This window comes from Poecilia reticulata, chromosome 16 (genome assembly GCF_904066995.2).
Source record: "Poecilia reticulata chromosome 16, P_reticulata-male-v2, whole genome shotgun sequence".
Taxonomy (NCBI): domain Eukaryota; kingdom Metazoa; phylum Chordata; class Actinopteri; order Cyprinodontiformes; family Poeciliidae; genus Poecilia; species Poecilia reticulata.
In genome coordinates this window covers 30,930,223-30,955,469 of record NC_088845.1, presented here as the reverse complement: position 1 = coordinate 30,955,469, position 25,247 = coordinate 30,930,223, and the positions used below count along the sequence as shown (strand labels likewise).

The window sequence follows — 25,247 nt, the reverse complement described above, 5'->3', positions numbered from 1 at the left end:
TATTTACCCAGAATGCCTTACGCTCTAGTTCACATTTGCATTCAAACCACACCAGAGTTCACTTGGTGTGGGTCTACAAACCTAGACCTTGGTTTGTAGGGGGACCAGTTTTTGCTGGCTTGGTCCACACCAGCGTTCACATTCACACCTCCCCAAACTCACCAGGCTTTCTCTGCAGTCGAGCTAGAGTTCAATTAAAGCAGATTTAGAATATAAAAAGGTATTCTTAAGCTAAAAATCCATGCACTAATTCAGTTTGAAGATCTTTCTGCTCTATTTTGGGAAAGATGAGCCTCTCTTTAAGCTTCCATTGTCTTTCACAAACCAGCTAGTAGATCTGGCTTTTTCCAAAGATACAGATACACAAAACATATTCATGTAGCTGCAGCTGCAGCTGTTCTGCCAGAAGTTGCAGACATGATCAGTCCTACAACAGCACTGCCATGAACCAGTTGGACAGTGGAGTTAGTCACTGTCACAGTTACATTTCTTACTTTTAAGGTTCTCACTCTGTTTCGTTCAGTCATATCCTTGTTATGTTTGCAATCTTATTATGTCTAACTGAGGGATCAAATTTAAACCCGTCTGAGTTTACTTTTTCAGTGTTTTTTTTTTAGTTTCTAAATTAAATAAAGTCAGTCAGCCGCCTTATCTGCCTCCCTCCTGTGTCTAAACCGGCAATTATGTCCTCCATTCAACCATACATCATTCATTATGGAGGTTTTGATTACGACTCGGTGAAAAAGACCCGTCAAGATGATTAAAATCATCTTCAAATAGAAACTTCCAAAATTAAAATATTAAATCTGGAATGGTCATTGTTTGTTTGTTTTTTTTATAACAGATGCTTAAATAAATTGTTTTCAACTTTTACAATGGTGCTTGTTAAGCAGCTTCCAAATTGCACATTTTATATTAATACGTTACATTAGAATGTGGAGGTGAAAATTCTAATTTTATAGAAAACTTTTGATCCAGCTGTGAAGCATTAACCATAAAAAAAACAACATAACACATTTTCTAAAGTGTCTGTGGACAGTTTTCAGCTCTCTCCCCAACACTACCAGAGTGAAAACCCTCATTAAAACAAACCCTGTGTGAACATAATGAATGCATCTACTGAGAGAATAGAAAAAGTGTTTGTAAAGTCAGGTGTTTTTTTTTTTTTCTTCTTCTTCTTCTGGCATTTCCCAGTTATCACAGCACAGGCCCCAGAGGCTGCGAGAGGAAATACACAGAACCTGCTCTGCTTTTGTTAATTAAAGCTGTCAATCAGCTCTCTGACATGTTGTTTTTTTTTCTTCTTCTATTTTTCTCTCTCCGGATCTGTGTGTGTCACTCTGATCAAAGCGGTGATGAAAAGAGAAGCTCATTTCTTTGAGTAAACAAGAGTTGCTGTTTTTTTTCCCTTCATGTCTATTTAATGCCAGAATCTTAAATGCAAACTTTTGTTCTGCTTAAAGTGGTTTGCGTTTTTGTTTCTTAATGTTTTATTCATTTTGTTTTTCTCTGTTGGTTCAGCCACTAGCAAAAAAACCCCATAAAAAACATTTTAATTATTACTTTGTTCTTTTAGCACAAAGCAACTTTCTTTTGATAAGTTTAAGTCTTAAATAAGAGAAAGTTTGTGTGGATCAATGATTTATTAGACAATAAATATCTTTTCAAAATCACTTCCCACTCATAATCCATTCTTTATTTACCTCCATCTTTTCAACAGATGCAGGCTCTCATACATTTTTCTATATACATATTAGTCTTTGTTCTTTTATTTTATATTCTTAATTTCTGCAAAGGGTGAAATGGAGTCAGATACAATCAGTGAGACGAAAAACTAGCAGAATCAGAATTGAGTGGTTCTCAAAAATGGTAAAAGTATCAGATTTTTGTAATGTTGAAAAATGAAAACCAAAAATGATTTCATAACTTTTTCCACATTCAAAGTGGGAATGACCCTGTACGTTTTCCCTGGTAAAAAAAATCTGCCTGAAGGAGAAAAGAAAATATGCACGTCTTGATTCATTTTCAGCATTCAGAATTTTTGGCAGGAGTTTATCAGAAACCCTCATCTTCACTCGACAATATTTACATCACATTACTTTACATTACAAAAGTCACAAAAAAGGTTTTCTGTCAAATTTAATTCTTGACTCTGGCTTGGTAATTCTGAAGCTTTAATTTTCTTCTCATGGAGTGGAGACTGTGTCCTTTGCAGATTTTTTAACTTATAGAAAGACATTTTTCCCTACTTTATAAGTTAATTTGTCCGCCAATAGAACAAGTAATTTTTCATCAATATTAAGGAATTGTTTACTTAAAACAAATGTCTATATCTTGCTGAAAAGTTACTTTCAAAATAGTTTTGTCTCATTTCAAATATAATAACATATTTTCACTGGAAACCAGACCAAAACGACTTGGTCAGATTCTGTGTTTTTGCAGTGCAGTTAAACAATAAGCTGGCCTATTTTGTTTTCTTCATTGAGAAGGAATGAGCAATAGATGGCACTTGATGTCCGCCATTCTACGTATTGAGAGTGTTGAATGTGAGTGTTTTGTTGCTCCGGCAGTGATTAGCGCTGGCTCTGAGTGAGACGCAGACGAAGGGGAAAAGCCAGAGAAAGTGCCAAGTCAGGCTTCTGCCTCCGAGAGTCTGAATGTTCAACAATCAACTCCTTTCTAAGAGTCTGCCAGGGCGGCTCTGAATGGATGTCAATTATCACGCCCAACAATGTTTCTTCACAATACTTTAACGACGTGCCATTTTGCAGCAAAGACACAAAGCTCTCAGGAGTTAATTAGTTTTTAAAAAGCAATATGAAGTCCCGTTGCAATAATCAGTTTAAGGAGTCTCTGTCGTTCCGCTTCCATCAAACCAAAAATGCTAATTGTTTTAACAGCGATTGTGAGCATTTTAGTGAAATTACCTTGAGTCTATGCAATAATATACACAGCTTGAGCATTTGGCAGGAGAAGGAAAAAAAGCTGCAGTTCTAGCTCATCAGTTTAATATCTAGTTTCATGGTTTAAAAAAAAAAAAGAAACGGCTTGTTTGTGTCTTTGGAAATAAGAAACCATAATTGTAATTGCATTTCAAAGTTAAAGCCTAAATTTATGATGATAAGCAAGTGGAAGTATAGTTGCTACCAGCATCATCAACTGTTAGTAGAATTAAAACAAACATGTAGTCATCAGAAGAATCTTTTCAGCTTCTTTCCAGTCTAAAACTTCACATTTTCAGCAGTATCCTGCAGGTTCACCTACAATAAAGAGTTTATAGAACAAGAAGTGTGATGGTTTAGGGTAGAGATCTTTGACTCTGGTTTACAAAAAGAAAAAATAAATAAATGCTTTAATTGTTTCAAAAACTGTATCCTGATACATTATGAGTTGTTGTCCAAATCCAAACCAAATCAAGTTTATTCATACAGCATCAGAAAAACTGTTCATAATGCTTGACATGATAAAAACATCACTCAGCAATCAGATATGAAACAAGCAAATTGTCAAAAACAATAATCAGGATCATCAAAAAGCTATACATCAGATATATTCATCAATGATCCAGATACTATCAAACGAAGGCAGCTCTAACCAGGGGCCTTTTTAGCCTAGATTTAAATGAAATCAGTGTTTCAGCATCTTTGCAGTTTTCTGGAAGTTTGGTCCAGATGTAATAGTTCCCCAGAGGCCAGAGAACAGGCCAGCAATAAAACATCCATGTAAACTATCAAGCAAGCAAGAAATTTTTGAAAACTACATACCTGTCTGAGAGTGAAGGCACAATTTTAGGATTTTTTCCCAAAGATTCATGTAATGCTAATATGTAAGAAATTATGTTATTTTTATTTTTTTTATATTTCTTGCTGTCTGGTTTGTTTCTGTAAAGTTTATTCAAAAAAAAATTTTTTTTCCTGTGACTTCCTTCATCTACACATCTGATCTGAATAAACAGCATCAGTGACAATGTAAAATGTGTGTTTAGATCTGCTCTCCTTAGAATGTTCTGAGTTTAAAACATTTTCAAATGAACCTCATTCACCTAAATGTTCCACAAGAGTTTATTAAAAATAAAGAAAAACATAAAAAATGGACCAAATGATATTACATAAACACAGTTATAAACTAACCGTCCATCAACAACTGAACACACAACGTTGTTAAAACACCAGTGAGAGAAAAGCTCAATCTGGTCATTCAGAATAATAATAAAAAGAAGAAACTCAGCTTTTATTCTATTTTTAGCCATCAAAGTGAACATAGTGTCAACTTTTTCCCTGTAATATTGTTCGTCTTGTTTCTTCTACAAATATAAACAGAAAACTGTTACTTGTCGTATCAAAAAATGTCATAATTTGCACCTAGTAGCTTCTTTTTTGTTTATCCTGCACCAAACAGAAGCAACTTTAGACCAATGAACTGCATATTTTATTAAAAGCACATTTTCCAACAAAATAAACTATAATTTAGCCTTCACAACTGATAAAAACACGCAATTTTTGAACCTGACACCAATATACATTAGGAGTCAACAGTTCTCCAACAAATAGACAACATAGCATTAAATTATATTTAATATTATGTTAACATATAGCTTTTTCTTTATAAAGAAAAAAGGAGGGAGGGAGAAATAAAGAAGGAATAGAGACAAAGAAAGAGGGATCATTTATTTTTTCCCTGTCCTATTTCACTTTTCAGCTCTACAGAACACAAGTTTTATTGTCTCCCTGCATCAAATAGATTATTAAACCAACAGTAAATCTCTCCATTCAGTTTTGTGGACTAGGCCCACTAAGAGAGGACGCCGTCTCTTCTCTCCTCTGCTGAAGCGGTGTTATCCGAGACGTTGACCTCTGTCACAAGCCCCGCTCTGCCTCACAATCTCAGTCCGCTGAAGCTCATTTCCACTTCGGGGTGAAGGAGGCTGCAGTAGTCATTGTGTTCTCTGATATGTGACATACAGGGGGGTTAAGGGGATACAATGGCTCCGTCATGTAAGGAAGTCAGGGGGAATATAATGGGAAGAAGTGGACTGTGTGCATTAATGCATTTTATATGTGGAGCCTTCGCCACCTCCCCCTCCTCTGTCCTTCACAACAACAACAGCAGCAGAGCATTTACATTTCTGACTATAATAAAAGCCCCTGCTTCTTTGAATCTTTAAAATTACACACTGAAATGTAATTTCAAAGATTTCACATTGAAAGTTGTTGTTTTTTCTTCAATATATTCAAATATCACCACTTCCAGAGAAAAAGAAATCAACAACAAAACTGTTAGGAAAAAACAAACAATATTGCATATCTTATTTTCCTCCATATTATTATTAAAAAAAACAAAAAAACATTGCAACATCCTTCCTAGCATGTGGTCCTCAAAATAATTCAGTCCGATATGAACAGAATTAGTGACGGATCAGAGCGAATTTAGCCTGATGAGAAGGCGCCACAGGATGGAGCTGGGGGGGGGGGGAGAAACAATGGAGAATGCATAATGCTCAGAACGGTGGGCTCTCTGCTCCCCTCTCCACCTGGGACTCGCTGCCCGAGAATCCCCTCTGACCACGGTCCAATTAAATCCTGCGCGCACGCGCTTCTAAACGCAACGCGCGCGCACACACACACACAAACACACACGCAGACGCGTATATCCACGCGGAGTGACCCGCTTCCATCATGAATATGGATGCGTTGGAGGAATGCAAATAAACCCCGACTGGCTACAGAGAGAGAGAGAGAGAGAGAGAGAGAGAGAGAGAGAGAGAGAGAGAGAGAGAGAGAGGAGCAGACAGACAGACAGACGGCATAACAAAGAGAAGAGGTGGAAGGAAAGCAGAACAAAGGAGCAGTAGTCCAGGGAAAGGCTGCGGAGATGCCTTCACTCCCAGATATCAGTCACAAACAGGAGCTGCGAATTTAAATGATCTTCAAACACACTGCATTGGAAGCTGATGGAGTGTGCGTGCGTGTGTGTGTACGTGTTTTAGTTTTTTTTTTATTTATTTATTTATTTTTGATGTATCTGAATCACTGAGGCTGAGTTAATGTCCGGTCTGACTGTCTGTGGCTCTAAATGAACCAGTTTCCTGTTTCCTCTCCCTCACTGAGCGCATATGCTCGTCAGTCAGCTGAGCGTAGAGCCCATAAATATTAGATGATGCAGTCCAGAGGACGCGGCTGATCCCAGCTTGAAAACACACCAAAAACAAATATCTGCATGCATTCAGGGGACCGTTACGGAGAGCTCACAACAGCTTTTTATTTTATTTTATTTTATTTTTTTAAACGGAGTTTAACGGGTTGTGCGCGGTCGGAGCTGCTCCCAATAAAACAGCTTTACTGCAAAGAAAAGTATCCTGGCTCTTACGTCGAAAGGACGCCGAAATGAGACGGTGGGCGCAGTGATGCAACAGATTTTTTTCCCCCCAAAGTGCTTTGAATAGAATAAGCAATAAAACGGATGGCTTCATGGATAGTGACATTAAATGCAGGAGAAGTGCCAAGCCAGACGCGGCGTACAGGGGTCTGCTTGTAAATAATTAATCTTTGCTCTTCATGTCTTCTTGTCAGTACAGACGAGGGGCTTGTATCCTGGCAACGCGCCATGGTTTCCCACATGCTGCAGGGAGAGAGAGGCCCTCGGGGGGGAGACAATCTTCAACCTGCCTGCAGCAGCCACGCAGCCGCCCAGCAGTCTGCTGTAACACGGGCGGAGCATGATGCTGATGCTGAAGCTGAAGCTGGAAGTTGGCTCTTTGCTGGTTATGCTCACGACGCGCATGCATATTTCACACGTACGTGCGGCGCGCGCGTGTTTTGTGTGCTCGGCTCCCAAAACATGGAAAATAATTCATGGTTGAGTCTCAGACGCAGGAGGTGTAAATGTAGCCGCTCATCCCCAAACACGTGTATGGATTCAGACACGCTTTGATGTGAGTAGAAAAGAAACTTTAGTCAACAAAGGGAGGCTGAACAAACAGGACGAATTAATAGATCATTTCAACAAGAGATGGAAAGAAAGGCTATCGGGTGTTGGATTTTATTATTTTGATTTTAAATTTGTTGCATCTACCAGTTAAAGACTAACTGATCTATTAAAGATGCATGCAACTTTTTTTTATATAAAAAATGAAGTTTTTTTCCCCTATATTAAAACTGTCACCGTGTCCTGACAGTATAATATATGAGACAGATAATGTTTTTTTTAGAGTTGACGCTCCTCCTCCCTGACATACTGTTGTCTTCTTGCACCAACAGCTCCCAGTCAAAAACAACCAACCAGTCAGAGCCAGGAGGAGGGTCTCTGCGCTGTCAGTCAAGCTCATGTACTCACTGCTAAATGTGCTAAAGGCGGAGAGACAACTTACCATTACAGGGAAACTTTTATCCACTGTCATCGGTGGCCATGCTAACCACCGATGGTTAGCATGGCCATCGGTGGCCATGCTAACCATCACCTTGCACCATTAGAGCAAGGTGAGAGACAGAGGGGTTGAGCAGCTTCACACCTAATTATAACTGACAGCACAAAGACCCGCCTCCTAGCTCTGATTTGTTTCTAGTTAGCACTGGGAGAAGACAGAGGAGTTAGATTTTTTTCCCACAGATTATCGGTTTCATAACATGCTGATTCAACACAGTGCAGTTTAAAAAAATTATGTGAAAAAAAGTTTTTATAAAAGTGACATACTGCAGCTTTGCGATGTATTATGCGTGATGGGTGTGGGTGACGGCACAGCCAATCAGAGTAGAGACTCTGGCTGGGCTTCCAGTTACATGAGACCTGATGGAAAGAGTGAAAGAGTTCTTTGAATCTAAATCTGCCAGCAACATATTTAAATAAAGAAACATGTAAGTTTTTAAAATCCTAACGGAGTCAGCCAGAAGACCGATGTTCTTTCCAGGGATTTGGTGACATTTTCTGGAGAGTTCCCCAAAGGTTTTCAGCACAAAAACAGTCTGCTGTGAGAGACTGTGTTGATCCATGTTCTTAATGGCAGTAAATCAGAGTTCTGTGTAGCTTCAACATATCATTGACCTGCAGTCTGCATGCACCAACACAGCTTTATAGAAGAATCTAAAGCAGGATATCCAAAGTGATTCTCACCGTGGAGCATGAGCTTCTTGTTCACAGCTGCTTCCAGTCTGAGGGAGTCAAGGCACTTGGAGACGCCGAGGCTCAGTCATGAACATGCATGCAGTAGGACCATCATAGAAACGTGATGTGGACAAATACTGTCGTTTTTACTGGAGAGTGTCTACAGAGAAACTGTCAGAAAAAAAACTTAATCTGAGATCTATGTGTGCCAAAGTCAGGATTTCCTTCACACTAAAGGACCTTTTAAGTTGTGCTGTTGTTTTTAAATTCTTGTGTATGTTTATAGCTATTTATATGTATTGTCTGTGTATTTATTATCTTTTTGGGCAGCTGCTACTATGCAATGTACACCCTGAGGACCTTGAGCTCATAACAAATTGCCACAAAAGAATTCTATTCTATTCTATTCTATTCTATTCTATTCTATTCTATTCTATTCTATTCTATTCTATTCTATTCTATTCTATTCTATTCTATTCTATTCTATTCTATTCCAGATTTCTTGCTTGTATGCACAGACTTCTCATGAGAAGAAAAGTTAAGAGTTTTTTGTTTGTTTGATTAAATTACAAATAATCAAGATGTTTCCTGTTTCTCTTTTTTTTTTCATTTTGCAGTAAATTTGCAGCAGTCCTCGTGTCACATTGTTACCTCCACAAGTTCATACTGTTCAACCAGCTGCTTGGCTTGCATAAAACCATTAATTGAATACTATAAATAAAATATGAATAAATGAGCAGGTCTGTTACAAAAAGATCTGTTAAAATTCACCAGCAATTACAACAAAAGGTACAGCTAGCCATGCTTCATACAGTATACATATATATATATATATATATATTTAAAAAAAAAAAACCTCAGCTGTGCTCATGCCCGGCTAATTATTAGACATTATTTCTGCCTTCAACATGAAGAATCTCCACCCAGGCCAGTGATTCGTACATTACCTCCATAATGACCCTGGAAATTAGACACATTAACACATATCTGCTAAAAGCATGTGATATCCATTTTTCATTCCATTTGCCAGAAAAACATTTTCCTAGCATGGAGTACTATTGGTTTTACAATTCACTTACAAAAAAAAAATAAAAAAGAAGAAGGAGAAGACATGCTATGCTCTGTAATTTGAGTGCAGTTATTCTAAAACAAGTAACTCAACATTTTTTTTTTTTTTGCTATTCCCTACTTCAAAGGTTTCACGCTTACTGATTTTTCAAGCAAGGAAGAGAGAAAAAAAAAAGACGTAAAATCCTCGAGTTTAAACATTCAGAAGCCCATGTGGGCAAAAAACATTGTTTGTTCAAATGAATTGCATAGAAGTCTTTAGTTGAAATGGAATGTGAAAGGGTCTCTTTGGATTGGCAAAGTGTGTGTGTGCGTGTGTGTGCGAGCGTGTGTGTGTGCCTGCAGCTTGGTGTCTAGTTCTGAGCTGCCGAAAGGCCGTCCCTCTTTGGTGGGTCAGGCTAATTATTATTCTAATGGACTCTCAGTCAGATGCAAATAGCTCTAATGGCAAAGCTACAGTAGAGCACAGGGGGAGGAAGGGCAGAAGAAGAGGTGTGCATGCGTGTATTGGTGTGTGTGTGTTGTGTGTGTGTGTGTTATCGAGGTGGGTGTGCAGGTGAGGGCATGTTGGCGTATAAGAGTGGAGAGATGGAAGTGCACAAAATTAAATTAGCATGTTTGCAAGAGAAATATGTATGTGTTTGCACGAGGGGGAAGACGGGGCTCCTTCAGATTTACGAGTTTGTGTTTCACTTCGGCCTGAATTCATTATTTCAGCGTTAACGCTGCAGGGAAGGTAAAATACAGAAAACTATAAGCCACAATCTATCAAAATCACTCTGAAGAGAGGAAACGCGTTTCCTTTTCAGAGAGGTTTCTTTGTCACACCGGAAAGAAGCACAAGTGAAAGTCTGCATATGTTCCAAGATTCAAACTTTTATTTCAAATCAATGCAGGAATAAACACTCAATTGAAAATTAGAACATTGATAACAGCTGATAATCAGTAAAATCACATTTATTAGTTACTAACCAATATCTTCATAGTGATAATGAACTAAAACCAAAGTAGCTAAATAATCAAAATATACAGTAGCTATTAATGGAATCAAAACAGTGTTACTTCTGATCCACACATAGTAATAATAAATAAACAAAATATATCAAACAACAATGGGGGAAAAAAAGCTTATTGCTAAATATTTCATGGCTTAAATCTGTATTCTGATGTGAACTCTGGTGTAAGACAGAAATGCTGGAAATGAAAGTGGAATAAAAAGTTCTGGGTTCCTCTGAACAGAAGGTCTGATGGGTTGTTTCATGTCTCACACAACCAGCCCGGGTCTCCCTGGATCTGGTTCTGTCCCTGTCTGCCTACTGGAGAAACAGTAATATATTAAACTTTATTTATTTACATCATGAGAGGAGAAGTGGAGTCTGGAGGTGATTGTGAGAAGAAGGATGGTTCATAAAATGAAGAACATGACAGGCAGACCTCAGCATCATCTCCATAAGACAGTAATGCAATAATAGAGATTCTATTGTCAGAGGTTTTTCACAGAGCTGCTGAAATACAGACTGCTGCAGGTAATCCTTCCTACCCACAGCAATCATCATAGAAACTTGGATTGTCAGTTATAAAGGCTTTTTATTTTAACCATTGGGATTAATAAAGTGTATTTAATTATTAAATTGGCAGTAGTATAGCATGATCAATTAACTATGCTACCTTCAGTTGTTACAAAATTGCTACATATCAAATATGACTTAAAAGAAATTTTACTTAAATTGGGTCTCTGTCTCTTTAAGAGACACTTGTTCTGAGACTCCGTTTAGGAAGTCATCACATCATGGCTCTTCTATAAACCATTTGATGACATTTTTACCAGCATTTCACTGAGACGTAACTCCTGTAATAAGCTCAGCACACGAGCAGTTCCACCAGGTGTTTGCTAATTGCTGCTGGCTAGTCTGAAGGAGCTAGGTCCACCCAGGCGTTTTGTAGAACTGAATGGTTGCCATGGAGACTAAAAGATTTCTCAAACACTCAAGAAAGAATCAAGGGAGGCAACACTCCAGGTCTGTTTTTGATGAGTGAATAACATTATAACATCATGTTCTGCTCAAAAAGTTGATTGTACTAAATGCTGCCCCTTTAAATGAATCGGTGTAATTCTCAGCTAGCATATTAATTGACTAAACAATTTCCCAAATGTTGAGGGAATACATTTTGTCAGGGTCAAATAAAATAACTACTGAGCCATTATCGCCACTGTTGCTGTTGCTTCATCAAAAGCTGACAACAATCACACATGTCCTTTCCTGTACATTTTACGCTTGTTCATGCGTATTAAACCCAAAGGTGCACATGTAGCTCATGTCTAATTATGAATTCTATCAGTTATTGATGCATGCGGCGCACAGCCTGCCTGACATCAAACTGCAGGGCTGTAATTGTCGGAGGTGGAGAGCGTCGCAGGGAAGCAACCTCACATGGTCATTAAAGCTGCAGCCGACGACGTCACATCAGAAGAAAACAGCACAACAGAGGCTACATGGAGTTAGCGTCCTCGATCTAATTCCCTGAGGTTTGAAAACCTTCCAGTGGGCAAAACTCTTGTTGATTAAGACCTTTTGGTTCCTCTGCATAGTTTTTCTTAGGTATTGTTGTGGTACAAAGCGAGATAACTGCAGGAAAATGTGAGGCTCATTATCATAAGAAGATGACCGTGAGAGGAAGAGCTGTGCAACACAAGCTAAAGCTTCAACGGTTTGCCCTAAAGCAAGGCTGAGGTGTTTCAATTACAGTGACCGACTCAAAATGTCTGTATGATTCCATTTCAAGGTTTTATTTTAAAGGCTCACTAGTCTGTAATTAATGCAGCTTCAAGCACAAAACCTGATCAAAAACAGGTCATTAAATAGGCATGGAAAAAATCATTAAATTACCATAATTTTTCTTGAAGGGTTCATGTTTTTTTGGCATAATTAAAACACTAAATAAAAAAATTTACATTTGGTAGTTTTTCCTGTAAGCAAAAAAATACAAAATAATGTGAGTATAATCAGGCTGATTGTAGCAAATGTTTATTTTATGATGTTGTAAAGTCCTTATCACTTCATTAAGAAAGAAGATGTTTGAAGCAGATTATTAATATGACAGACTCAGAAAACAGCTTCAGTGAAATAAATTTTTTCTTGCTGGTAAAATGATGCCAGATAAACTCCGCACATTTTCTGGATTTTTTCTCCATGTATCTCAAACATGAAGATAAAACTCAAAAGTCAGAACTGAATAAGTTCTGTTTACGGAACAAATCTGTAGAACAATCGGTCAAAAGTAGATCAAATTTTACTTTTAGTAAGATAATAAAATATAACGTTTTATCACGGAATAATGAAGTATATTGATTCAGTAGAGTGCTGTGTCACTACACAAATAATATATATATATTTTATTTATTAATGATTATTTTTATAAATACACATTGCCTGTTTTGTGCTTAACGATGGTTGATTGATGTTTAGCTGTTTAGAAAAATTTACTTTTGAGAGGAGTAGACTTTTTTCTTCCAACTACTCCTTTTCAATCAAATTGTTTGTTCATATCAACATGTGGCACATTCATTTTCAATCGGAAATGAATGCAATAGGTGAATAATTGTTGCCTTCTATAACATATATGTTATATGTTTATATATAAACTACAGCTTATAAAATAATTAAATTAAATGCACAATATTAATGAGTTTTACTAAAGAGAGAAAAACCAGCTGGTCCATCTTTGGAGATTTTGAGCGTCTGCTCCCTCCGTATAAATATGACTGTGATTCCCAGTCAACTGTTTTGGCGGGACGGGGAGTTTTCTGAACAGAGCGATTGTTCATTCAGGTTTAAGCACAAAGCGGAGCCGCTGAAAAGAGGACGGAAGAGGAGAAACGTAACGAGTGAATAAAACCGACAAGACTCTTAACTCTCCTGGCTGTCGGAGAGCAGCGTGGTCATGGTAGCGTGCGAGGATGTGAGAGAAGCTACACGGCTACGTGTTTTCAGTTTCACATGAAGTCCACCAGTAAAAAGAAGCACATGTTGCTCTGCCAGCTCCCCGCCATTGAGCTCTCCGTGGCAGAATTCAAGTCCCCGGAGCTGTGACAGCTGCGGGGCCCGGAGTGGCGTTTCCCAGAGCGTCGGCCAAACATTCCTCCCCGCTTTGTGACTTACAATGGGCGCAATAACTTAAGCAACAGCGCGGCACTTAAACGATGAGAGGAAGAGGAGAAGTGCTGGCTCGCTCTCTGAGAGTGTCAATTATCTCAGCTGACTGTATAGCTCTCTCTGCGTCTCGTCCCCTCCCCCCCCAACCTCCACTCTCTTCAGCTTTCATTTTCTTTTCCTTTTTTGCTTCTCACGCTTTCTTTCTGAGCTTTTGGCTGCGTCGCCACACATTTGAGGAGCATTACATGGTTTTAAAGACAACACTTTCCACTTTGTCATGTGCCTGGCAGCACTGCCCACGCGCTCCGTTCCCATCCAATCCCCTCTCCTCTCGCTAAGTGCGACTCCATTCATCTGGAGAGGAGAGGACGTTTTAAGGCTCGGCTCTGGGAGCTGAAAGAATGAGAGCAAAGAAACAGGCGCTGCTCTATAGAATGAGACTTCAAACGGTTTCTCACGTTTCATTAACACGTTTCTCTTCAACAAACTTCTCATCACAAATTAAACCTGTTTTTTTTTTTTTTTTTTTTTGCTTCCTCCACACACAGTCGTCTTAGTGTCACATCAATCCCATCAACACAAACACAGCTCACCACACCTGAAGCAGCACTTCATCCTCTATGTATATTTTATCAATAGAGTCTGGAGTGAAAGTGACACAGTGCGACCTTTGTATTGACAGCTTTAAATATAGATTCTTTATTGCCTGGTGAAGTTCACTGCAACCGAGTATCAGAGTAGCTGATTTCACAGGTTTGTTCTTCCATAAATAAGAATCACAAATAAGGTAACAGCTTCGATGCTCGTTGTCTGCAGTGACTTCAGTTCAGTTCAAGTAAGACACACAAATACAAATCATCACTAAAGAACGATCAGAGGAAAACATTCCATTTTACCTTAAGTATTGCAAAATAATATATGCAAAAATTTTAAACAACATAAAATAAGCATTTACTGGCAGCTGGTTAAATGACTGGATGAAATGTCATTTTCAACAGTGATATTTTCAGCTTATTTCTCATCCATCTAAAGCTTGCGTTGCATTGTGCTGGACGCCCGTCTGCAGAGCTCTGTGATGATTTGGAGTTTTTCTTCAGTATGTCTTCATGTAGTTGTGCTTTTCCTGTTTTCAGATTCCTTTACTTTCTTCTTGCCAGTTGTGTTTCTAAGTTTCCCTCCACGTTCTTTCTGTATGGTGAATCGCTCTCATATTAGGTCATATTATATTTGGTTATTATTTTGTTTTCTGGTTTATTTGCCTTACTTGTTACTCAGTCCCCCATTAAATTCCACCATTTCTTTTGTTCCATATTTATCAGCTTCCACTTCATCAGTACACCTCCTAATGCACATCTACTCTGGTTTAATGAACATAATTCATGTCTCTGTGCCTGGTTTATGTTTCTGGTTTTGCATCTATGTTTTGAATAATTTTCCCCATATTGGACAATGAAGTCTTGAATTATGGTGTGTTGCATTTGTAGTTGGAACATAGAAATTCGGACCAGGAAGTGATAAAAATCAACTGGATGAATGAGATTATATGTGATGTGAGGATGGGTTATATATATAAAAAAACTGGGACTGTCAATGTTAACACATTCAATTAATCTGAACATTTAAACTCCATAATATGTCATGACACAGTTGAATCTAACTACCTATATGTAAATATATGTACGTATTTCTACATATTTTTCCCAGTCATTGTTCTGCAGATGTAGACACAGTTGCATAAATTAGCTATGCTTACCTGCATTTACATGACAAACCTCAGCGTTTCTCTGAACATGTAACTGTTTTTTATTATTTCTGATATCTTCCCTGGTTTTAATAATGGATGCTGCATTAAAGGAATACACACATGTAAATGCATCTGGATCAATAAACCACGACGGAGTATTAGGGCCACGTTAATAAAATAAAATAATGAAACTACAAGAATACTACATGAATAAAATCAAAATAATGTGAGCACAAAGTCATAATACAAATTTACTTTCGTAATATTATGACTTCATTGTGGTAGTCTTATGACTTTATTCTTATAATTCTATTTTTATATCTCCTTAGCACTGCCTAACACTTTGTCGTAATGATACAATACAATGTCTGATTTTGCTATATTTCAAAAAACATATGCAACTACGCAATTTAATTGCTTTATAAGCTGTAGTTATGACTCAGGAAACAAACCCATTTAAATATGTCTAAAGAAAATTAAACTTAAAAAAAACATCAAGGTTTAAAACTTAACTAACCACCTGAAAGGAGGAAATGTATTTCTCCAACCGCAGCGCCGGCTGCATGCTCATAGCCCTGTGATCAGTCCTGAATGTTTGTTTGAAAGTCTGTTTCCTTGTTTTTATCATCAGTCCTCTCTGTTAGCTGTGACCTTCTCAGATGACCCTTACATTTCCAATCAGATCTGCTCTTTGCCTCATAAAAACAGCGTGGCGCTTCGTGCCGGTCCCGGCCTCGATACCTGCAGCTCGCTAATTTGTCTCCGGGTAACAGAGCTCTTAGAAAGAGCCAGGCAGAGCGCTAGGCAATTTATTAGTCTAATTTAAAATGTCTGTCAGCAAAACGCTACGGGAGGCGATAACTGGGTCCATGATGACAGCACTGTAAATGGGGAGTGTCATGTTATAACAGGGATGCATACAGTCAGTGCTCATCATGCCAGGTTTAAGACGCTGACCTGCCAGAGCCAGAGGACAAGCAGGGTGTGCTGGTGACTCACGTACACCAATTCAGCCAGATAGAGAAATACACACACGCACGCACGCACGCACGCACGCACGCACGCACGCACGCACGCACGCACGCACGCACGCACACACACACACACACACACACACCATTAGAAAGGGTTTATCACTGAGGGAAACTCATTTACTATCTGGGACATGAAGAGCTGACCTGAAGAAGCACGTTTCTGTGTTTCTGTGTTTCTGTGTGCTTGGTATTATTTAGTGCAGATGCGTTCTCCTTGTTGGAAAGTTGCATGATGAGAAGGTAACTTCACAACATTACAATTCTGGATGATTGCTTGTCATAGTTTCTGTCTGGTGGAAAGATTCATTTCTACTTGAAGGTACTGAATGAAGAGTAAAGTCAGGTCTGCTCTGCTCTGCACCAATCTATTCAGCATCAAAGAGTGCCTCAGACTTCCAGCCAAAGTTTTGTTGGTTACGCCATAATGTCACTTTATTAGCTTATATGTGTGAGTGTTACTTTATGGTTGGTCTCCACATGTCAAGCTCGATCTTCCTGGGCATTTGGTAAAAAAACAAAAAACAAAATCAGTCTAAGTATTTGTCTTAAACAAATACGAGTCAGTTGGATCTCGCTGTCTTTTGCTTTTGTTGTCTTGTTTGTTCTTTATTGTGGTGTTTGTTCATTCCAGTACCGTCTGCTTGGTGAGGTCAAATTTTCCCACATACCCACAAAGTGAACATTGGATTTATTTGAACCTTTTTCAATCTCTCCTGAATCGTAGTAAATGAGAATCAGGATTCTTATTTTTGGCACTCCCCTGGTGTATACATGTATGTGTTTGTTTACTGTATGTCCTGTGTGTGTTTGTGTGTGTGTGTGATTTTCACTTTCAGATGGTGGGTGGCAGGGGTGAGCAGGACCAGCTGGCTAAGTGTACAGGGCACTGCGGCGCCCTCTGACCCCCAGCCAGTGGGGGATCTGGGCCAGCAGTGGCACGGCCATAAATCCACAGACCTGGAGCATGTGGAGGCATTCTGGAGGCAGACCCTCCGGCCGGCTCTACCCCGCTCACCACCCTCCTCCATGGCAGCGTCTTTGCTCTCTGTCAAGTGCAAATTGTTCCCATGGAAATAGGAAGAAACCCTGCTTTTATTAATTTGAAAGGCTTGAACAATGGGGTTTATGTTGCACGATTCAGGCAGCTTTTTCTGCCTTCAGTCCTCAGTAAATCGCTAAAGAATTAGCATATGTCATCCCCCACAGTGAAACTCCAATGACAGGAAGAAAAATAATGAAGGAGTCGTATGCAAACCTTCGGAACAGTGTGCAAGAAATCAAAGTGAGAGGAGGAAAACACCCCCCATGACTCACACTTCTATTTGTCACATGTGTCACATAGAAATCCAGGACTGCTGATTGGATTTTGATGAACCTTGGGATAATGAAGCATCTCACCACGACGTTTCTGCACTTTTTCCAACTGATCATTATGTCACAGACTAATGGTTCTCACATTTTTCACTTAAACCTCGAAAACGTTAATTGGCCAAAAATGTGAAATCTGAGACTAATACAAGAACTAAGACAGTCAGGTTGAAGAAAAGAACTGGATGGCCAAATGTCAACTGGCCTGTTCATTATGTGACATTTGAGAGAGCGCCCCTGAAACCACTTGCTCATTCTGGTATTTGGAAGAGTAAACAAACACAATCCTGTGTAATTACAGACTTAATTAACTCAAGTGCTTCACTGGAACACGGGGACGGAAAGGCCAAAGTCAGAGAGGTTCTCCTGCTGATTCTGTAGGTTATCAATGTGTCACGTTTTGCGTGTGTGTGTGTGTGTGTGACAGTTACACATGTTGTTTAAGTGCTTCCAGATTTGCTTAAAAGATATTAATTAAAAAAAGATGCATTTTAAAATAATTTATGCTAATTTATTTTCACTTTGTCTTTAACGTTGCTTCTTTTCTTGTCATTAGCATAGCGAGCTCTTGTCGGTAACATGCTCGTTTTAAATGCCACCGTAAATGGCTCTTTTTGAGGGTTGTTGTTTTACAAATGAATTTCACGACCAGAATGTTAATAATAGCGGCTTTCAGAGCTGCAATTAAGACTTTTCATTTCCTGACCGAGTTTGTTTTTCTTTGATCTTCAGTACATCATAGATTTTTATCAGATAATAAACTGAACTTGACTTTTTGCATGTCTAAACTAGGACAACTAGTTATCCTAGTCTGATAACTAGGATCAAACCTGAGTGGAAGAACTTCACTTAGAATCTGTCTGTATGATTGGATTTACTTTTTGAAAACAGCCTTGAGAAGTATGGAGAGCCATTTCAGCCAAAATTAAATAAATAAATAAATGGGTGAAATAAATAAAAAATGAGTAAAATAAATCAAAAAATGAAGAAAATGAGTGAAATAAATAAATTATTTGTTAAATAAATAATTTAGCTTTTTCATTAACCCATTTTTTCATTTATTTATTTTTCATATTATCAATTTCTCAATTTCCCTTTTTTCATTAATCTATTTTTCATTTACCCACTTTTCATTAATCTATTTTTCATTTAACCATTTTTTAATTTAGCTTTTTCATTAACCCCATTTTTCATTTCTTTATTTTTCACATTATCAATTTCCCAATTTCTCTTTTTCATTTATCTATTTTTTATTTATCCCTTTATCCATTTACCCATTTTTCATTAATTTATTTTTCAATTAACCACTTTTCAATTTCCCTTTTTATTAACCCAATTTTTCATTTATTTATTTTTCCGATTATCAATTTCTCTATTTCTCTTTTCATTTATCTATTTTTCATTAATCTATTTTTCATTTGTCCATTTTTTCATTTATCCCTTTATCTATTTACCCATTTTCATTAATATATTTTTTAATTTAAACATTTTTTGATTTCCTTTTCCATTAACCCGATTTTCTATTTCCCAGTTTCATTAATCAATTTCTCATATATCCCTTTTTTATTTACCCAATTTCTTTATCTATTTTCATTCAACATTTGTTTGAAAAATCTTTACTTTTCCCATTTTCCAATTCCCCTTATTCATTTAGTATTTCCTTATTTTCTTATTTATCACATTCTATTTCCCCGCAAAACTTAGGGAAAAAATAAATGCAAATGAGGAGAGGCACGTCATCAGGCTACAACTTCCCCAATTGGTTGGTTAGCGTCACACCCATACTTTGCTTCAAGAAAGATGGCGACCTACTAACGGGTTATCAATAAGCTGAAGCTCATTAACTTCATTAGAAAATCGTGTTATTACTCCTGACTTTAGTTCTCGTGTGGCCGCTCAGACAGAACGTGTTTCAGTTGGCGGCTCTCATGGACTCAGAGCTTCACCGTCGGGAGTTTTTATAGTTTGAACGAAGCGGCCGCTGAAGTTGGCTTACGATTGAAGGTTCGGGACACCTTCGTAGCTACCAGCTGTGATCCAACTATAAGGAGCAACTTTACTGTACATCGTAAGTGAACTGCAATATCCAGAGGCAGCTCTACGGACCATCGGGCTGAAAGAATGAGAGTGGAGAGCCTTGGAGATCTGCGTCGGAGGCCATCTTTCAGACATGCACCGCTGCTGTCCGTCCAGGATCCTCCGGTTGCCCAGACGTTGCACGGTAAGCTACTAACGCTGATGTTTGTTTTCCAACTACAGTCATATTTAATCAATAGGGCTCAATTACGATCGCGGGAGTTTTTGAGTTGATCTCGGCAGTAGGTGACAAGCTGAACGTCTCCAGAATGTTGAGACCAGCACGTCCTCTGATCCAATATATCTTATTAAGGATAAAATCAACAAAACGTGTTCAAATTAATGGCCCAACAGGTTGATTAAAGACAGTAAAAAGGTAGGAGTGGTTTCGAGTCGATCGCCTTGTTTTACCTTTGTAAACAGACAACCGGAATACAGTGACATTTAGTGAGGGTACAGAATGGAGAGTGGATAAAAGCTGAACTCCTGCTACAATCTTTGCGTCTCTTGGTTACATCCCTGAGGTGTGCCAAGTGTGGCCCACATGCATATGCACTGTTGAAAATGAGAAGCTGACATTCACAAATGACATTGAAATAAATTCTAGTCCAACTTCTGGTTTGTTGCTATTCCTCTGGATCCTGTTGGAGGAAAAATATCCCAACTTCACAAGATGTGGCTTTAACCCAACTCCTGTCAGTCTGAAGCTTCTCATATTTAGGTCATCAAACCAAAGTTCAGATCTACCATAACTGGTTCCATCGCCACCAGGTCAAAAGTACAGCTTTTTGGCGCAGCACATTCATTAATGTTTCCATCATGTATGTTTTCAGATGCAGACCATCCTGCAGGCCTCTGGTCTCAGTGTTTCCCTTCAGACTCCCAGTGGGCTCACAGCTTCAGGATGACCAGAGACCTTCAGCTTTCTGGAGCAGGAACACTCGGCCAAATGCACTGGTGACACATTCATTTAAAAAAAATTGGCTGTTCTTATACCATTGATATGCATGAACCGTCTGTATTTTACTGTTTTGAATAAACAAACTGATTATTATGAAATCTGTGTTCCTTCTAATATGTGAAGTTCTAATTTAATCAAATCTCATGTTTTCACGTCCCAGAGACAATAAAATGATCGTTTGTTTGTGGCTTAAAATAAAGGAAGCAATCTTAATAGAACAAAGCTACAAAAATAGAATACAGATTGAAAGTTTTGGACCTGTTTTATTTTTTGGTTTCATTACACTGAAGATTCTTCAACATGAAGCTAAACAGTGAGTGGAGTACCTTGTATGTATGACAACGTAGAAATGAACAAACATGACATATTGGGTTCTTAATAGCAACCCTAGCAGTTATTTTACACAGCTTGATTTATTGAATAATGATTGTGTTCATTTACGGACGCCTTCAATTGGAAATTTGCAATCTGAAGTATCAATGAAATACTTTAACCAGTCAGTCCTCAGGTCGTCTGCCCTGCATGTGTCAGGCCTCAGTAAATGTCTGATGGATGAGCTAATGCTATCGTTTGTATCAGGTGCTCTGGAACAAACACTTTAAAATGTTAATGTCCTGTATAACAGAGTGATATAGACAAATGTTTTCATCTCACTGTCATTTCCACTCTATAGCTGAAGTTCATCACATTTCTGGATGTTCTGTGTTTCAGTTAAATTGAAGTTAGCAGGTTTTTAATCAGGCCACAACACCCTGTGTGTGTTGGGTTTAAGAAAAGAGGCTGCTCTGTTTGAGCACCAGCATTAATATTTCCTCTGATGTTTGGGTGAACTCTTCTCTGTGGAGGTCGGCCGTCTCTCTGGTTCTTCCTGAAGGAGATCCATCAGGAGTTCTGGTGCTGCTTACAGTGCAGACGGTTCTCCTCACTGTTCGCCGTGTCAGCCCTGGTCCCTCTCAGCCAGGATCTCCAGTCATTCTGTTCCTTCACCCTTGAATAAACATAACAGAATATGTTCTGGGTGTTATGATTCATTTGTTAATTGAAACAATGTTTAGTATCAAAATAAGATTAATTTATTTCCTTAACAGTTCCTTCTCCTGTTCCCTCAGAAGGGCAGAGTTTAGGAGTGACTAATTACATTTACTTAAATATAGTTGAGTAACTTTTTGAAACTCAAATGAACTTTTAGGAATACTCTTACTATGCTGAACTTTTTACTTTTACTCAAGTCATTTTATTATGAAGCATCACTATTATTTAAACTAATTTTTCATTTTGTCTTTAAAATACCAAAATTTCCACTGAACTTAATATTTTGGGCCTTCTAATTGTGTATTTTTTTAGATATGAAATAATTGATAACTTGATCAGTTACTCAGTACTGATCAACTTTTTACCAAATGCTTCTTTACTCTTGTTTAATTTCTTATTCAGCTACGATTTACTTTGAGTAAAAACATGTTGAAGTGCTGCTGTTATTCCTGGAGTATAAATTGTGGGTCCTCTGTCCACCTCTAAGGAACAGTAACCAAATGTTGAGGCACACGTTGACCAAAAACAGGCAAACTAAGGTGGGCAAGTTATACATACAAAGAAATACTTAAATTAATAGTCATATTTACTTTATATGCATGTGGGCCACACTTGGCACACCTCAGGGATGTAACCAAGAGACGCAAAGATTGTAGCAGGAGTTCAGCTTTTATCCACTCTCCATTCTGTACCCTCACTAAATGTCACTGTATTCCGGTTGTCTGTTTACAAAGGTAAAACAAGGCGATCGACTCGAAACCTCTCCTACCTTTTTACTGTCTTTAATCACCTGTTGGGCCATTAATTTGAACACGTTTTGTTGATTTTATCCTTAATAAGATATATTGGATCAGAGGACGTGCTGGTCTCAACATTCTGGAGACGTTCAGCTTGTCACCTACTGCCGAGATCAACTCAAAAACTCCCGCGATCGTAATTGAGCCCTATTGATTAAATATGACTGTAGTTGGAAAACAAACATCAGCGTTAGTAGCTTACCGTGCAACGTCTGGGCAACCGGAGGATCCTGGACGGACAGCAGCGGTGCATGTCTGAAAGATGGCCTCCGACGCAGATCTCCAAGGCTCTCCACTCTCATTCTTTCAGCCCGATGGTCCGTAGAGCTGCCTCTGGATATTGCAGTTCACTTACGATGTACAGTAAAGTTGCTCCTTATAGTTGGATCACAGCTGGTAGCTACGAAGGTGTCCCGAACCTTCAATCGTAAGCCAACTTCAGCGGCCGCTTCGTTCAAACTATAAAAACTCCCGACGGTGAAGCTCTGAGTCCATGAGAGCCGCCAACTGAAACACGTTCTGTCTGAGCGGCCACACGAGAACTAAAGTCAGGAGTAATAACACGATTTTCTAATGAAGTTAATGAGCTTCAGCTTATTGATAACCCGTTAGTAGGTCGCCATCTTTCTTGAAGCAAAGTATGGGTGTGACGCTAACCAACCAATTGGGGAAGTTGTAGCCTGATGACGTGCCTCTCCTCATTTGCATTTATTTTTTCCCTAAGTTTTGCGGGGAAATAGAATGTGATAAATAAGAAAATAAGGAAATACTAAATGAATAAGGGGAATTGGAAAATGGGAAAAGTAAAGATTTTTCAAACAAATGTTGAATGAAAAATAGATAAAAGAAAATTGGGTAAATAAAAAAGGGATATATGAGAAATTGATTAATGAAACTGGGAAATAGAAAATCGGGTTAATGGAAAAAGGAAATCAAAAAATGTTTAAATTAAAAAATAGATTAATGAAAAATGGGTAAATAGATAAAGGGATAAATGAAAAAATGGACAAATGAAAAATAGATTAATGAAAAATAGATAAATGAAAAAGAGAAATAGAGAAATTGATAATCGGAAAAATAAATAAATGAAAAAATTGGGTTAATAAAAAGGGAAATTGAAAAGTGGTTAATTGAAAAATAAATTAATGAAAAATGAGTAAATGGATAAAGGGATAAATAAAAAATAGATAAATGAAAAAGAGAAATTGGGAAATTGATAATGTGAAAAATAAAGAAATGAAAAATGGGGTTAATGAAAAAGCTAAATTAAAAAATGGTTAAATGAAAAATAGATTAATGAAAAGTGGGTAAATGAAAAATAGATTAATGAAAAAAGGGAAATTGAGAAATTGATAATATGAAAAATAAATAAATGAAAAAATGGGTTAATGAAAAAGCTAAATTATTTATTTAACAAATAATTTATTTATTTCACTCATTTTCTTCATTTTTTGATTTATTTTACTCATTTTTTATTTATTTCACCCATTTATTTATTTATTTAATTTTGGCTGAAATGGCTCTCCATAGAGAAGGGCATGTGCTTTGGGATGAAGGGTGTGAAATCTGTGGTTTTTATCAGGACAGTTATGATACGTTTGCCTTGGCATCACCTTCTTTTATATATATATATATATATATATATATATATATATTTATTTTTTTTTTTATCTTCGTATTGAAGGACCAACTGACCAGCATGGAATAAAAAATATTTTATGTGTTCCCCCTAAGTGGTCAGATAATTATCAGCCCCATTAATCAGAAAGCAGCCTTTCCATCACTTTGGATCAGAAGTTAAAATTATATATATATATTTTTTTTTTACGGGAACATTGCTGCAATATTTGAGTTGCGGTCGTGTAAATGCTGAAGCAGTGGCGCGTGTTTGATGTAGTTGCAGAATTTGTTAACCGCTCCCAAAATTGTTTGGGAATTTTGTTTTCCTGGTGATCATATTATGAATGCTACACTGTCAAACATGCAGAGAGGGGGTGTGGAGGTGCTGATGGAGCATTACTCACTAATAGTGAGGCAGTCTGTCTTCCTACGCCATTGAAACAAAAGACAAATACACAACCTTTGACAGCGTTGGGCCCCCCGGACCCCCACTGTATCAGCACCAAAGTCCACATCGTGGGGATAGGCAGCCAACCTTCTACCCCCTGTGCCAGAGTCTCTTAGTCTAGACTCCAGATGTTGGCAAAAACATAACCCAGCATTTACTCACCCACTCAACCACCTACACACACATACACACAGACACACACATACCAAGACACATGCAAAAACACCCATGCACAAAGTGACAACGAAGCGGACTCAGCAGATCCCGTCTTCACAAAGCAGCATCCCTGCCAGATGTCACCAAGTGCTGATAGACTCTCACCACGGTTGGAGACAAGTCTGTGTGGGAGTGTTTGCATTTGTCTCTGTGTGTATGTGCACACATTTTTTTATTCTTTTTTTTGCAATTGCAACCTCACTGTTTAAGCATGTTTCCCTGTGCGTACGTTGAGCAGTGTATGTACAGCAGCCTGTGAACAGTAGCAGCACGCAGCGTGAGCCACGGCAGACAGAGCTGCTCCGTTTGACGAGGTGCTAAATGTTTGTTGTTCTTCTGAATGTCTAATTTGTTGCCACAACATATGCATGTCTTCAGCTGCTGAGTGATGATTATGCATGGCGAACCGAGGAAGACTGTTTCCCTCATTACGGAGGCTCCAAATGGCAAATATTCTCAACTTTAAGCATGCACCCAGCAGGAGGATGAACTCACTGACAGTGACTGATGGATAGGCAGCTGCTATATCTAACAGTCAATGTCTCCATTTATCATGTACAATGGCTGTCATCTGTCTTTATTTGTAAAACGTATAATGTTATATCAAAGTGAGTTGTTTTAACACAATCTTA

General features: G+C 38.1%; 4 long non-coding RNA genes across 4 annotated transcripts in view; 2 read left to right on the top strand and 2 right to left on the bottom strand.

The window, feature by feature from the left end:
• The first annotated feature begins 2,012 nt into the window (after window positions 1-2,012).
• Window positions 2,013-8,934, top strand: LOC145547618 (uncharacterized). Its single transcript, XR_014083912.1, has 2 exons — window positions 2,013-6,391; window positions 6,575-8,934. It is a non-coding gene; the product is annotated as an uncharacterized LOC145547618 (long non-coding RNA).
• A 1,315-nt stretch (window positions 8,935-10,249) lies between these two features.
• Window positions 10,250-25,247, bottom strand: part of LOC103465906 (uncharacterized) — a 41,887-nt gene continuing 26,889 nt past the window's right edge. Inside the window, exon 5 of the long non-coding RNA XR_014083909.1 lies at window positions 10,250-10,481. This is a non-coding gene — a long non-coding RNA (uncharacterized LOC103465906). The remainder of the gene's footprint in view (window positions 10,482-25,247) is intronic.
• LOC145547677 (uncharacterized) lies at window positions 19,059-20,600 on the top strand. The gene is made up of 2 exons (XR_014083974.1): window positions 19,059-19,686; window positions 20,375-20,600. It is a non-coding gene; the product is annotated as an uncharacterized LOC145547677 (long non-coding RNA).
• LOC145547678 (uncharacterized) lies at window positions 20,746-23,859 on the bottom strand. Its single transcript, XR_014083975.1, has 2 exons — window positions 22,534-23,859; window positions 20,746-21,490 (listed from the first exon to the last, which is right to left on the bottom strand). It is a non-coding gene; the product is annotated as an uncharacterized LOC145547678 (long non-coding RNA).